Source organism: Sapajus apella, unplaced genomic scaffold (genome assembly GCF_009761245.1).
Source record: "Sapajus apella isolate SASKATOON/1434 unplaced genomic scaffold, GSC_monkey_1.0 scaffold30, whole genome shotgun sequence".
Taxonomy (NCBI): Eukaryota; Metazoa; Chordata; class Mammalia; order Primates; family Cebidae; genus Sapajus; species Sapajus apella.
This window is the reverse complement of record NW_022436970.1, coordinates 817757-833056: the sequence shown is the minus strand read 5'-3', so window position 1 is coordinate 833056 and position 15300 is coordinate 817757. Positions and strand designations below refer to the sequence as shown.

Sequence of the window (15300 nt, the reverse complement as noted above, 5' to 3'; positions counted from 1 at the left end):
ATGACATTGATCTGTGTCATTGTTGAGGCTTTCTTTTTGTTAGAACCTACTACATTTTTGTAAATGTTTATGCATTAAAAAGAATGTTTATGTATACTTAGAATAACTTCATTGATTGCAGATTTCGTATTCATCCATTAGATTGAGATTTAAATTGTATTGTTCAAACTTTGTACATTCTTAGGAATTTTTGCCCAGTTTCTGAAAGGACTTTGGTCAAATCTCTCACTATGATTGTGGATTTGTTCATTTTTCTGGCTCTATATATTGTTAGTACATTTTAGGTTAATCATTAGGTACTCACAGGTTCAGTATATATTGAACTAGTGAACTATAACTTTTTATCATTTCACAATCCCTTTAAATTCTAATTTTTTTCTGCTTTATCATTTATTTCCCTACTGGGATTACTGCTATTCCAGCCTTCATTTCATATCTGCTTGTTAGACATTTGTGTATTATACCAATCCCTTGTTATAGTGACATTAATTTATTCCTAAAATCCTTATTTCCAAATTAAATAATCTCAAATGAAAAAATACATATGACTATTATTTCAGTAGCAAAAATGACAATGTGTTTATCCTAATCTAAGATTCTCAAAAGCTTTCACAGATAGAAAAATAATAACAATATAAACAAAGTTATAGAGCATGTTAATATGTTCTTACATTGCTATAAGGAATATCTGAGACTGGGTAATTTATAAAGAAAAGTGGCTTATTTTGACTCATGGTTGTGCAGGATGTATAGGAAGCATGGTGCTGGCATCTGCTTCTGGTGAGGGCTCAGGAAGCTTTTACTCATGGCAGAAGGTGAAGGGGGGCCAGCACATTACATGGTAAGAGAGGGAGTGAGAGAGAGGTGGAGCCAGGCTCCATAAACACTAGCTCTCATGTGAACTCAAAACCACAGGCAGAGCACCAACCCACTCCTGAGGTATCAACCCCTGTGACCCAACAACCTTCACCAGGCCCCACCTCCAACATTGAAGGTTACATTCAACATGAGATTTGGAGGGGACACACGTCCAAACCATATCATATATGTAATTTAAAATAAATTAAAAAGAAATAAATGCAGCATGCACATAACTATAGCATGATGAAGATTTATTGTACTTGTCTGGTGAGGAAGACTTGCTAATGAGAGGACATTGTTGGAGAACCGTGCATTTGTTGGAAGGTGCAGTCTTATGTCAGCACCTGTTTTTCAACTTTTCAGAGCTTATGGTTAATCTTTCATTCCAAATGCACCTGAACATGGTCATAAGTCCAGATAACATCTTCCGGGCAAAATAAAGACTAAATACAAAAGCACTTCCTAAATCTATGGAAACAAGTGATGTACGTGACAGACTAAAACGTCTTAAAAGATATAACCTCTTCACTACTGTTTTGGGTTTACCCAAACACAATATACAATTTGAATTATGACTATATAAATTAGTTTTTTAAGATATTCACTGATCAGAAAATATTACACCAAGTAAACAGATGAGCATGACTTTACCTAAAAAAAACCCAAATTATCACTTCTTACTGCATCTTTCCTTAGTGAATTATACCAAATGGAGAAAAAGAGTCTTCAGTAAGTTAGAACTCTTCGAGAGTCATTTAAGGCAAAAGGCATTAAGTGAACACTCTCAATGTGAGCCTGGTCTTAACTTTCAACATTTTTTTTTCCTTTTGTCTTAAGAATATCTCTTTTAAGAAGCCCGTAGGTGGGATTAAGTTTTAAAAATCTAAAGTGATTAGATGAATTCATTTATAGTACAGGTATTGATCGACTTACGACCTATGCAACTTACGACCATTCGACTTTACGACCACAATCGCTAGCCACAACTGCTCCGTGTCTGGCAGCGCAAACGTTGCCCAGCTGGGCTTACGACAGTGCGGACCAGCTTCCGGCAGCACTACCATCTCCGCGTGCACCATTTCAACTGTTATCCCAGACTCGGTACAGCAATTTGTGTTTTGTGTTTTGGATATCTTTCATCAAACCCCTCCCAATAAACTTCTTATATATTTCGAAGCAATGGACTCAAACATCGAACGATTTGCAAGGATTGAACAGATGGCGCACGATGTGTTTCATCCATATTGTGAAATTTATGAAGAAAAAAAGAAACATACATTCAGACAAAGCTCACCATGTTTATGAAAAAACCAACTCCGGTAACCCCAACTGCTGCCTCAGATGACGACATCAACGATCTGCAGCCAAGCACCAGCGGCCAATAAAATGTTTCGTACATGTTTATATATTTTGATATGTTTTGCAATTGGGAAAATGTTTCTTATGGTATTTTTTACACATGTATTTTGTAATTTTGTATGTTTTGCAAATATTAAACCAGTTGTACTGGTAATGCAGTGTTTTACTTAAACCTGACGAATATAAAAATAAGAAACAAAATGGTGTAGAGATGATACAAATGGCATAAAATGAACAAAGAAAATTATGATATATAACAATAATGAAAGAAAATTATGATAAAATATGACTTAAAGATTTTTATAACATCATTTCACAGTACTGTACGTATAGCCTGCTCAACTTACGACCAAATCATGTTACCACCGGTCTGTCGGAACCAATCGTAGTCGCAAGTTGAACACTAGCTGTATCATGTTCTCTGATGGTGGATTTATTTTGTGCTGTTTACTGTTTTTGTTGTTGCTTTGCTTGTTTTTACTATTCTACTTGCCTGCTTTCTATGGGTTAATCAGGCTTTAAAAATTCCCTCTTACTCCTTTTCAACAAATTTATAACACTTATACTTGACTTAAGGAAGTCTGACACTAACAGAATTAACCTCCTCTTAAGCAATACAAAGTATTTTAGAATGCTATAAATCAGATGATTGCCCCATTTTCCATGCTATTGTTTCCTAGTAATTTAATTCCACCTTGCTTTTAAATTTATGCAAATTTTCTCTTGTCATTGGTGTTCCCTCATCTAACTCTAATATATTTATTGAGCACGTAGGCTCCTTTCTATCTGCCCTTCTTGCGGTTAAGTGTGCTTAGTATCTTACTTCTGGCCTTTTTTAGGAAAACTCTTGGTCATTAACCCTTAGAATATCATTCCTCTCCTTTTCTCCGTGGTCTCTTATCTCAGAATTCTAACTGGGTAAATATTTAAACTTATTCCTAGACTCCTTATATATAAGTTTCCCTTTTAGTTTCCCGAATCTCCTTGCAACAATATTTTTGTATTCCAAATAGCACTAATAAATAGAAACATATAAGTCCCTGTAGACTGTCTCCTTGACGATATAGTTTTCATAGGTAGCTACATCAGTCTATGGCATAGCCTATGCAAAAAGCATTTTAACAGTCACATATGTTATCATGAATATAAGAGGTGAAAAATAGCCCATGTTGTTTACTCAAACATTTAAGGTTTCTACTAGTTTTTAAAGAAAAATTCCTGACTTTGTAGGCAGGTTTCCTTTTTGTTTGTTTGTTTGTTTTGTTTTGAGACAAAGTCTTCCTCTGACTTCCCAGGCCGCAGTGCAGTGGTGTGATCTCAGCTCATGGCAATCTCCATCTCCCTGGTTCAAGGGACTCTCCTGCCTCAGCCTCCCAAGTAGCTGGAATTACAGGCGTGCACCACCATGACTGCGTCATTTTTTGTATTTTTGGTAGAGACAGGGTTTTGCCATGTTGGCCAGGCTAGTCTCCTGATCTCAAGTGCTCAGCCAGCCTCGGCCTCCCTACGTGCTGGGATTACAGGCAGGAGCCACCACACCCACCTGGTTTCCCATTTTAATCATTTCCCTTCCATGCAAAGAACTTCCATTAGTATTTCCTTTAGAGTAAAACTACTAGGATGAATTTGTTTTGCTTTTGCTTGATAGTTTTCTCAATTTGCCTCTATTTCTGAGAGATCTCATTTTGCTAGACAGAGGATTCTGGATGGATAGTTACCACAGGCTCCATACCTCAGGGTCTGAGATTGTCTATCCAGCTGAGAGGGGCAAGAGTAAAAAATAACAAAAACTTCACCCCACTGAGGATGCCATTCCCCACTGCCACCCCCATACTAGGGAGGGGAGGGCTGCTAGTTCTTTGCTGATACTTGGACGGAGAGGTCCAAAAACAGTCTAAAGGCTTTTCTGTAGCCTCCCCACCCCTACCCCACTCCCATCTTCTGGCCAGAGGAAGTAAGCTTTTCTGGAGTTTTCTTTGCTGTGTTTCTATTCAAAGCTCTGCAGTTTAGACTGATCTGGAGCCTGTTGGGATATGTACAATATAATAAAAGCCCCAGGAAATGCTCAGGCCTCACTGTATTTCTGGCTTTCCTATGAGTCTCCTTGTTCTTATCTACTTTGCAGAGTCCTTTCAGAGACCTTCAAAGTTGCCATATTTTGTGCAGAGTGTTCAGCTGTAGTCAGGGAGCTATAGTGTGGAATGTGATTATTTCACTGGCTAGCTGTTAAGGTGATTTTAATATTCTACACATGAAACAAAACACCATATAAAATAAAGGAGCACTAGAATTTTAAATGGTAGCATAATAATGTGTATTTTCTCACTGGTGCTGAAACAAGATATTTAACTGTAAACAATTTTATCCGAAGATATGCTGTTGCTAAATGCAGTGGATTTTCCTGATTATATTAAAAGGAAAAAAATTAATTTATAGTTATGTATTTTATTATATCTAAAAGACAAATCTAAATTTCTTTTAAACAATATACAAATATCTTTGTTTAATATTAAGGACTTACACATAAATATTTAGTTTTTTGCCTAACAAATCCTTTACACACATTTGTTTTAATGCATACACTTTTGCTATCTGCCTCCAAGGCATCCCACTACCAGAACCGAAGCTCTTGAAAGTAAGAGAATGGACCTTACCTACCTCCCCTTATTCACCCACTAAGAAAATCCCAAATCATATTTATGAAGTTGAATTTGAAATCAAAGTTAGCTTTCCAAAATTTTCTGTGTCTTAGACTTACATTTCACTTTTTACTTTATACATCTGACACTCTACCTTTCTGTGTCAATTAGTATTTAACAAATTTAGATTAAAAAAAAAAATAGAAACTCTGAGCTGGGTGCTGTGACTTACACATGTAATCACAGCATTTTGGGAGGCTGAGTTCAGGAGTTCGAGATCAGCCTGGCCAACATGGTGAAATTCTACTAAAAATTAGGAGGGCATGGTGGCACACGCCTGTAATCCCAGCTACTTGGGCGGCTGAGGTAGGATAATGCTTAAACTCTGGAGGTTGCACTCCAGCCGGGGCAACAAGAGTAAAACTCGGTGTTAAAAAAAACATAGAAACTGTTTTTTTAAAAAATAAAATCTTATTTTGATATAACAATGAAGACAACAGGCCAACACGGATTTTTAGTTATTATTTATTCTGCTGTATCCTTGCCAAAAGGCAAAACCCATTAGCAGTCTAGATATTCTTTACAAAACAGGTGTATTTCAAAACTGGCAATATAATGCTTGAAAAGGTAGAATTGCCCTTACAGAACGAATGAAATTACTGTAAAATTAATGATGCTGATTCACAATTTGAAGGTAGAATTGTTTATATAAAGAAAATTGTAGAACTTATAAGAACTTAAAACAATATTTCCTCAAGTATTATTACTGTAGAATTAAATCTATGTGCCCTTCAAAATATGCGTAAAATGGACTTTTTGTGTGTTTATTGTTAATCGTCTGTGAAGTTAGAAATCCACTCCCTAACGGATGGCACGCGTCTGCATGCGTGCGTGTGTGTGTGTGTGTGTGTGTGTGTGTGTGTGTATGAAACCATTTGAAAGCAACTCTGCTGAATATTAGTAAACAGCAGAGACAGTGGTTTAGTCTGTGTGATAGATGTTCATAATGCAGGCTAGTTTAAAAGGCAGGCTGTGGGGAAAATCTTACTGCTAAACACAACGAATTTTTGGGAACCCTGAAAATCAGCAAAAATGGTGTCATACTTCATGTGATATTAAAAATTCATTTCAGTCAACCACCTTTTCTTAATGTTGTGGTCATCAGCTTAATGATGACCACAATATCACCTAGATAATTTAAATGCTAAATATAGTTTGCAACTCTCAGATTTCTGATACTGAGATTTTATTTAAAATATGATAGGCTATTGAGTAACTTGGGGGAAAGAGTGGGCCTAGAGTCTTACCTGAATTATTATTCAACTTAACATTAAAAAGTAAATTTCTAGTATATTGGGCCATGCTTAATGAAAATACCGGCTGTTTCGTGTAGAATGAAATGTTTTAAATTAGTTCTGGTCTAACTTTCAGGTCATCTGCAGGTTTCATAGCTGACCTGTCACAAAGTATCAATATATTGGAGCTGTCTTCTTTCACTTTATTATGCAGCAGATTCATCAATTATTTCCATAACAAGTTAGATTCCAAAGAGTTCTTTAAATTTTCTATAAGCTAGTGTTTATGAACACATTGCATACACTATGATAGGGTTTGGCTGTGTCCCCACCCAAATCTCATCTTAAATTGTAATTCCCATAATCCCCACATGTCATGGGAGAGACCAGGTGGAGATAATTGAATCATGGGGTTGGTTTCCCGCATCCTGTTCTCAGGATGGTGAGTTAGTTCTCACAAGATCTAATAGTTTTATAAGGTGCTTCCCTCTTTGCTAGGCACTCATTCTCTCTCCTGCTGCCCTGTGAAGAGGTACCCTCTGCTATGATTGTAAATTTCCTAAGGCCTCCCAAGCCATGCTGAACTGTGAGGAAATTCAACTTCTTTCCTTTATAAACTATCAGTCTCGGGCGGTTCTTTATAGCAGCATGCGAATGGACAAATACAGGCTACAAACATTATCTTTCAAAGAACATACACAACTCCTATAAATAAATCCAGTATTGTATTTTTACATGGAATTTCAATAAGGCAAGTAAGGTATGTTAAAGTCATGTAGTTCAATCACTGTTTGGAAACTTGAATCCTTAGTATACTCACCTTAAAATGTCAGCACTCACTCAAAAGTTAATCACTGCCAGAGACAAAAGGAAGAAGAAAAGGAACTAACATTTCCTGGATATCTACTGTTTTCAGTGCTTTACATATATTATCTTATATAATCATTCTGGTAACCTTGAAAGGCATTCTTTCCATTTTTCTTTTAAAGAAGTATAGATCACAGAGATAAGTCATAAATGGCACTCTTAAGGGTTGCCTACAGATCTCTCTGATTCCTCAAACCATGTTCTTCCCTCTGCACCACGTTGCCATGAAACATCCCTCTCTGCCACAGGAGTCACCATCCCTAATGAGGTCCACTGAGCTCTCACTGAGATTCCACTATTGGTCTAGAAAAGGTCTCTTATAGTGCCCTAAAGTACAAGTCTCATTCTTCTTTCATGTAACAGCCATTCAAATTGTTAAAGAGATCACAGTCAATTGTCAAAGACAAATCATAAGTAAGAGTCAAGGTTACTGTTAACCATTCTTTTCACCAAACAAAATATCCTCTGTTCATCCTTTGAAAACGTTTGAAACTTCTCCATCCTCTTAAAAACCTCCTCAATATGATTTTTAATGAATCTAGAGCCCTCCTAATGTTAGAAGCCCTGAACACAGAATCACAGGGGAGCCCTCACTGAGTAATAAGTTCTTTTTTTTTTTTTTGAGACAGGGTCTTACTCTGTTGCCCAGGCTAAAATGCATTGGTGTGATCTTGGCTCACTGCAACTTTTGTCTCCCAGTTTCAAGCAATTCTCCTTCTCAGGAGCACCACCACAGATGGCTAACTTTTGTATTTTTATTAGGGACAGGATTTCACCATGTTGGTCAGGCTGGTCTTGAACTCCTGATCTCAAGTTATCCACTTGCCTAGGCTTCCAAAGTGCTGAGATTACAAGAATGAGCCAAGGCATCCATCCAATAATACAAATTATTAGACTGTCACCTCCCATGTTTTAGATACTTTGTTCCCTTTAATGCAGCCTAAGCATGCGTTAACCTTTCGAGCAGCCACATCACATTTTCCACTCACATTGAGTTTACTGAGAATTCAAGCTACTAAGTAATTTTCTATATATGTGGTTGCTAAGTCATGTCTTTCTCCACCTGGCTGAATTTTTGGATGCTTCTAAAATTTCTTAAATTTTTCCAGCGTCATCACTATTTTGTAAGACTCAGCCAGTTTTACCTTTATTTTGACATCCAACTTGTGATGTAAATAAAAATTTCCCACATTTCCACACATGATACTCCTCACCACTAAAATCACATTTTAAAAACCAAGTGTGAATTTATAAGAGTATGTTCCTTAAAGAGTACACATTTTGGTCACTATGCCATGGTTCTGCTGCCAGCCAACAGTTGGGTTATAGTCTCATCTTTGAAAATGAATGTTTATATGAAAAAATATATTTATATTTTATGATATGTTGCCTTATTGCTTTATGACATATACTGGTAGATTAATTGGTAGTGACACTGAAATAATTAAAACAAAGTTGTAAATAATTTGGTGTTTTAAATACTCAATTGATTATGAATTAAAATGTGGCAGAGAAATAATTATGCAAGCTGCTAGATGCATACCTTGAAGATTGTCTTTATAAGTTGATGTGTTATTAGGGATTTTATCTGTCTGTTTATCTATTATCTATCTATCTATCTATCATCTATCTATCTATCTATCTAATTCTCTATCTAATTGTCTGTTTCTCTCAGAATTACACAATCTTAATAAAATTTTTTATTATTTATATTCAACATGATTACTTATATTCAGGATTACATGTGAGATTAGCAGGCTTCCTGAACTCACATTCCTTCCAGATATCTAATGTTGTATTTGCAATAAATATAAGTTCCAGAGTTGTTCCAAGCATAATAGTTGAATAGATAATAAATTTTTGAAGAAAATGACAAAATAACTACCTTGTATTGTTGATTATTATAAAATCCAATCCCAATACATAGCAATAAAGAAACTAGAACCTAAGTAGATCAAGTTACATTTCCAATAACATGCAGGTGGGACACCTGAAAGCCACAGGTAGCTTTTAGACAGTGGCAGCACAAGGTCTCATAAACTTGAATTTTACTTCCTGGCCTGACTCTTTCCCACTGCTTCTTTTATCCCCAGCAAGAGTCTTTGCTCTTTCCTGATTCTAAACAAGGACACATTTTAGTCTGAACATGTCAATTTGTCTGTGGCTGCCACTCAGGGGGATTCCATTTTCTTTTACAAGATTGGAAAGAAATTGTTCTAGTCAAGTCCAAACCCATTATGCACACTTTCCCCCTCAACCATGCCTCTCTTCTATGCCAGGCTTTTCCATTTTAAAAATTTTAGTTTAGTTTTCTATTTTGACTTTTGTTTGATAAAGTAGCTTCAAATACAGGTAGCTGATAGACTCCAGGATGTTTTCCTTTGAAATAACGAGAAAAACATTGTTGAACCATTTTGATTCTATGCATAACTGTAGTGTCAAGAATAATAGGAGGAAAATATTTAAAAGTCACACCATAGCAATTTTCTACTTAAAAAAAATGTATAGCAGTTGATTAGGGGAATACATGTGTGTGTTTGTATGCAGGTATGTATTTCACAGCTGCATGCCTATGAAATGAAAAAACCCCAAGCAACTTTAGGTGCGAATTCTCCAAGTATCAATGAAGTACCTTCTTTATCAACAAATTTATCAAAGGACTACTTATCTTTATCAGTTGCTTCTTCTACTTGAGCCTGACTGCTGTGCTGTGCACTATGAAATGCCATGTGCATCTCACTCAACTTCCCAAGAAGTGGATGCAATGGGCTGAGCCCAGTAAGCACAGTCCTGCCAGGGGTTATGTCTAACTTCCTTGGATGTAGTCATCTTACTCCAGCATTGCCTGAGAGGAGCTGCACCATAATCAACACCCATCAACCAGCGTGTTGGTGGTTTCTGGGGAGATGAGCAAAATCAATAGCATCTGCACCTAACAAAGATCCTAGTCGAGGCTTGCTCTTAAAAAGATTCAGGAACAATGCTTTATCTTTCTACTGTCTGGAAGTACCAGTCTTTTCTCCTTCAACTCTATGAGAATTCTCTCAAAAAAATTTAAAGAAAGGGGCACAGGAGTGACAAAATAGTCAAATACTTTTTTATCATATGAAGTATTTAAAGGAGTTAGTTCATAAAGTTATAGCACCTCATAAGTCATCATGGAAATTAAATTTTCCCCTAGTGTCATGGACATTCAACATACATCATCTCATTTTGTCTCTTGTCAAAACTCTGTAACATTTTCTCAAATGGGCTCATAAAGTAAAATGCTCATGATTTCAGGGTTTAAGAATGACACAGAATGGATTTAAACTGCAGCAGGTTTGCTTCTAAATCCATACTCTTGCTGAAGTAGCACCATGCCTCTCATTATCTGGCTGTCTTTTTCACCTGGATCTCTGATGGTACATCACTTTTTCAGGAAGTCTTCCAGACAATCCTAACTGAAAATGCCACAAAGCCATTCGTTATCACAGTACCCTCTTTTAATTTTCCAGTTAGCACTTATCAGGTATAGGCTGTTTTATTTAATTGGCAATAAGTTATAGTAATAACAACATAATTTTAATACCAATGCATTTGGTTAATATTTAATTCCTTGGTTTTTGCCTCTATCCCTTCACAAAATGATGGAAACCGTGCAAGGTGGACATGTCTTGTTTACTACTGCAACTCTCATACTTGGGATACGATGAGAGATCAATAAATATGTATTAATGAAAAGAAAATAATCCAAAGATATTAAATGCTGTGTCCAAAAAACCTTACAGTGATTCCAATGTGCAAACTCCAGTGATCATTATTATGTGAAAGAGCAAATCTTATTTGCAATTTACACATCTGTGAAATCATGATTAATATTTATCAACAAGTTTCTTTAGCGTTTTTAACTTCCTCCCTATCAAATAATATATTTAAAAGGAAAGGAGTGAGGGTATATTCATTGTATCCCATGTTCACATCAGTTACAGTGTGTCAGCTAGGAGCTACAAGTTAAAACAATGTTTTGGATAAACTTGTTTATCAACAAATGCCATTAATACATTGCATATGTGTCCTTTACACTCAAAAATTGAATATATTTAAAAGCTTTCTGCTATATCTACAGGATTACTTCTGTATAAATAATATGCAATTCTGGAAGCCACAAGACATTGTCTCTGGAGAAAAAATTCTTCTAAAACTATATGAATAATAACTTTCCCTTTTGCCAAAATCCAACAAAATACATAATTTGTGCCTCCCAGTTCACACAACTATAACTGATGTCGAGATGACACATCTACTCTCATTTTCTTTCCTTTAAGTCTTTTATTTAAGGGGAAATCATAATGGGAAAATCTCAAAATACATGTAATTCCTATTTATTGTGGCATGTGTGTGTGGCCAACAGATTCTTAAAAACTCATATTAGAACTGCAATTATCTTTCATGACAAATAAAAAAGGATCATTTGTTACTTTTCTACATTTCTTTTTTTAAATCCATTTAGTAAACACTGTGTCCCACAGGCCTACCATTGGTCCCTGGATGACTTATTGCATTTTTCAGTGGTTCCTACTAGGAGGTATCTTTTCTTACTTATGCAGGTGATCAGAAAAAATTTTTTTAAAAAGCAAACTGAAACGCCAGAATAATTTTGCCAATACTTCCTCCTTTATGTTAGCATCTTCTGGGTGGCTTAGTGCTGTAAATTCTGTATTTTTCTATGTGGAAATACTATAAAAGCTGTCTTTTAAAAATGTCTTCCTGAGTACCGTCTTCATGAAAGAATTTTTGTTAGCAAGTATTTTCTGTCTTTTTGGATGGAAAAGCACTGCTGTTGGTGAAATTGATAGAATGAGATTTACTATTTATTGGAACTCTTTCAACTAAAAATAGGCATGTTAAAATCCATCTGTTAGAAATGTCTACCTTAATACTACCCAGTAAATCTATGTAATATTGATATTCACCTGGATCTCTTGGGCTGCAAGACTTTTAAAGGCCTTGAGATATCCTCAGGCATCAAACTCACCAGACAATCATGACTTTCACACTCTCAACAAATTCCTTTTAGCCTTTACATTTTATTTCTTAGCTTAAGTCCATTTATTTGCTAGTAATTCTGAATTTCTGCTAAGCACTATGCCACTTGTCTTCATTTGATTAGGTCAAGCCCATGGACTTAATTTTAGGACTTAAATTCAGGAAGAAAGTTCAAAGTTCATGTTCTGAAAAGTGTGTCAAATTCTGAATAAAAATCTACATTCTTGGGATTTTTCCCCCATCATAATTGAATTCAATGAATCTTTATACTCAACATAAAATAAAGTTATTTAAAGTTATTAACAAGACATGTGTAGTGATGAGCCTGACATGAAACCGAAGTTTAAGGCTGCGAATCATGATATGATGGGTAGGAATTTTCAAAACTAGTTTTAATTTGAAGAACTGAGTCATCTTTATAGACTTAGAATATAGGAATTATTTTAAAAAGAGAAAGGAGAAAACTTTTGTAACACAAAGTTTATGAAGATATGTAATATATACAAACTTGAAAATAAATTGTAGGTGCACCGACTCAAAAATAAGTTTAAAAAATTACTTTTGCCTCAGAAACTAATGAAAGTTTATTACCACCCCAATCTGATTTCCCTAACTTCCTTCAGAAGCAAGTGACTATCTAGAAAAGAAGGTTTTTTCTGCCTAAGAAATGTTATATAGCAATATTAACATGTTTTTCGATATATTTATTTTATTTGCTAAGAATAATGCAAATTAATGATTACAATCATTCATAATTTTAGTTACATTTATAAAGTATAGGTAGCATGCTTATACAGCAAATATTAGATCAGAATATTCAAAATATAAAAAAAATTGAAACAGCAAAGTAAAACTTAGTCTCTTTCTCCTTTACATCCTCTGCTCCTCTTTTGTTTACCAAATAAAGAATTTTAAAGGAACTATAGGTACATTTTCAAAAATTGGATACCTAAACATTTTGAAATCACAGTTAGAGTATTTCAATATATCAAATATAAGGCAATTAAACATATACTTTTTTAAAAAGTATTTTTAAAATTCTTTAACAAATGTTTTTTATTAAAGTCACACTTTTAATGTTGATGCTTTGCATTGTGTCTTGGTTAAATATATTCTTTCCTGAAATAAATTTTGATGGTACTGTTTCTCTTACAATTTTTCTTGAATTGACCACTAGCAGAACTCAATATTTTGTTCATTTATGAATACATTTACCTATTACATTTTGGCATAATATATATAAGTTTAAACTAATTAATGCGGTCAAAACCACATCTACCAATTTGAGAAGGCTTTAAAGTTTTCAAAGAGCCTTGAATGCATAAAACTGGTGCCAAGGCTCTTAAAAAGCTCCTTCAATTGATTTGTAAAATACTCAAAAAGAATTTTCCATTTCCCACATAAAATCATAATCATAATCATTTGGGTTTCCTAATAGCAAACTATTCCCTTATCATGCATAATCAAAATTATTTTTGAACAGGAAAAGAGAATCTTAAGATTAGCATTTTTTTTAACGTTTCTGTGTGCCATCTACTAGCTGTGGTATTGGGTCAGGGAAAAGTGTATGGTACATGGTTAAGAAAAAGCAAACTAGATTTCTCTTCAGTGGCTTTACACTGTGAGGCACCAAATGGCTTAATAGCTTTCTGGCAGTACACATCTATGATAAGAGTATTTGCAGAAATAAAGCAAGCATAAAAAGACTCCTACACTGCATCATGGCAATGATTAGAAAGGACAGTCTTTGAGCTTTGAAAACAGAAAGCAGAATCCAAGCACACAGTCTGCAGCCTTGAGCAAAATCTCTTTCCCATCCAAACTCTGTTGCAAACGCAGCTTCTCTTGCAAACCCACAGGCTGGAAGAGAAAACCACAGCCACTCCAAAGTGGAGCTTCAGGCCCATCATTAGTGGTTTCTGTCACTGTCTAGTTGCTTTTCCTTTATGAATGAAATATACAGATGGCATCTCACATTGGCTCTTTCAATGAAGAGGAGGAAGGTCAAGAGACACAACTAATACAGGCAGCACATTAGAGATCTGTGACCAATGTACTCATACCTCCAAATGCCTCCAGACTGCAGCCTCTGGAAATATCTATCCCATTTCTTTATGGCACTGTTGCTTCGATCAGCTGTGGAAATTAACATAAAATAATATAGTAACCCAATAGGTGCTAGGCAGCATTTCAGAGCATCATACTAAAGGAACACTAAAGGTACACTGACAGTATTCAAAGCCTAAGTGATAAATAGCAAGTAAATACCTTCTAATCGAACAGAAGGGGGAAGGATGCTGAGCCGATACTGATGCTGCCTGCTCTCTTCCTGTGTAACAGCAAAGGCAGCTCAGTCCCTCTGACAGGCTGTAAAGCGTGGCTGCCTATCGGCTCCTGGGCGGTCCTAGTGCCTGCGCCAGGTTAGCACACAAGGTAGCTCCAGAGAGGCTCCCCTTTTTGGTGATTCTTCTAGTGATCATCACCAAAGATTTTCAGGGATGTCAGCCAGTTAAGCATCAGGGTAGTGGGATTTAGTTTTGGGAAAAATGATAAGTAGAGAGTTTGCTACTGTTAATCAGACACTGCTGTTGAAACCAAAAAGGATTATAGATGATCTTTTCTGTTAAATAAATGATGCTCATAAAAATATTGAAGCCAGAGAGTTGTTCAAAAGCAGAGTAATTGGATAATATGCTATATTTACTAAAATCCATTTATTTTTTCAATGTTTAATGTGTAACAGAAAAAAATAAAGTTGGATATTTTTAAAGTCTGATATATTTATATAAGTATTTGCAAAAAGTGTTTGATAAAACCCTAAAAGGTCCATGTGTAGTTTATGCTGTTCAAAAATATAAAATGAAATAAATGAAAAAACAAACAAAATGAAGACCTCCAGAAATTTATCCTCTAAAAGAGGTGAAATGTTCAAGTGCCACTTCATGTAAATGCCAGTCTTCATTTTTCTCTATTCATTCCCCCACTGTTTTCCCCTCATGACATTTATATTTTTTAATTTACTCCCCCACTGCAGTACAGTATCTATAAAGGAATCTGTTCTATTGACTCTTTTCTTTTCTTTCTTTTTTTTTTTTTTTTTCTTTGAGACAGGGTCTCCCTCCTGTCACTCAGTCTGGTATGCAGTGGTGCCATCTTGGCTCACTGCAACCTCCTCCTCCCGACTCAAGGAATTCTCCAACCTCAGCCTCGGAGAATTTTGGACCACCAGCATGTGCCACCATGCCCTGGCT

The 15300-nt window shown here is 35.5% G+C and overlaps 1 protein-coding gene across 1 annotated transcript in view; it reads right to left on the bottom strand.

The window, feature by feature from the left end:
* The window catches only part of RAB27B (RAB27B, member RAS oncogene family), a 179368-nt gene extending 164960 nt beyond the window's left edge, over window positions 1-14408 (bottom strand). Inside the window, exons 1-2 of the mRNA XM_032293572.1 lie at window positions 14318-14408; window positions 14113-14185 (exon numbers count right to left, since the gene is read on the bottom strand). The gene's annotated coding sequence lies outside the window, so the exon portion shown is untranslated. The remainder of the gene's footprint in view (window positions 1-14112; window positions 14186-14317) is intronic.
* Between the last annotated feature and the right edge of the window lie 892 nt (window positions 14409-15300).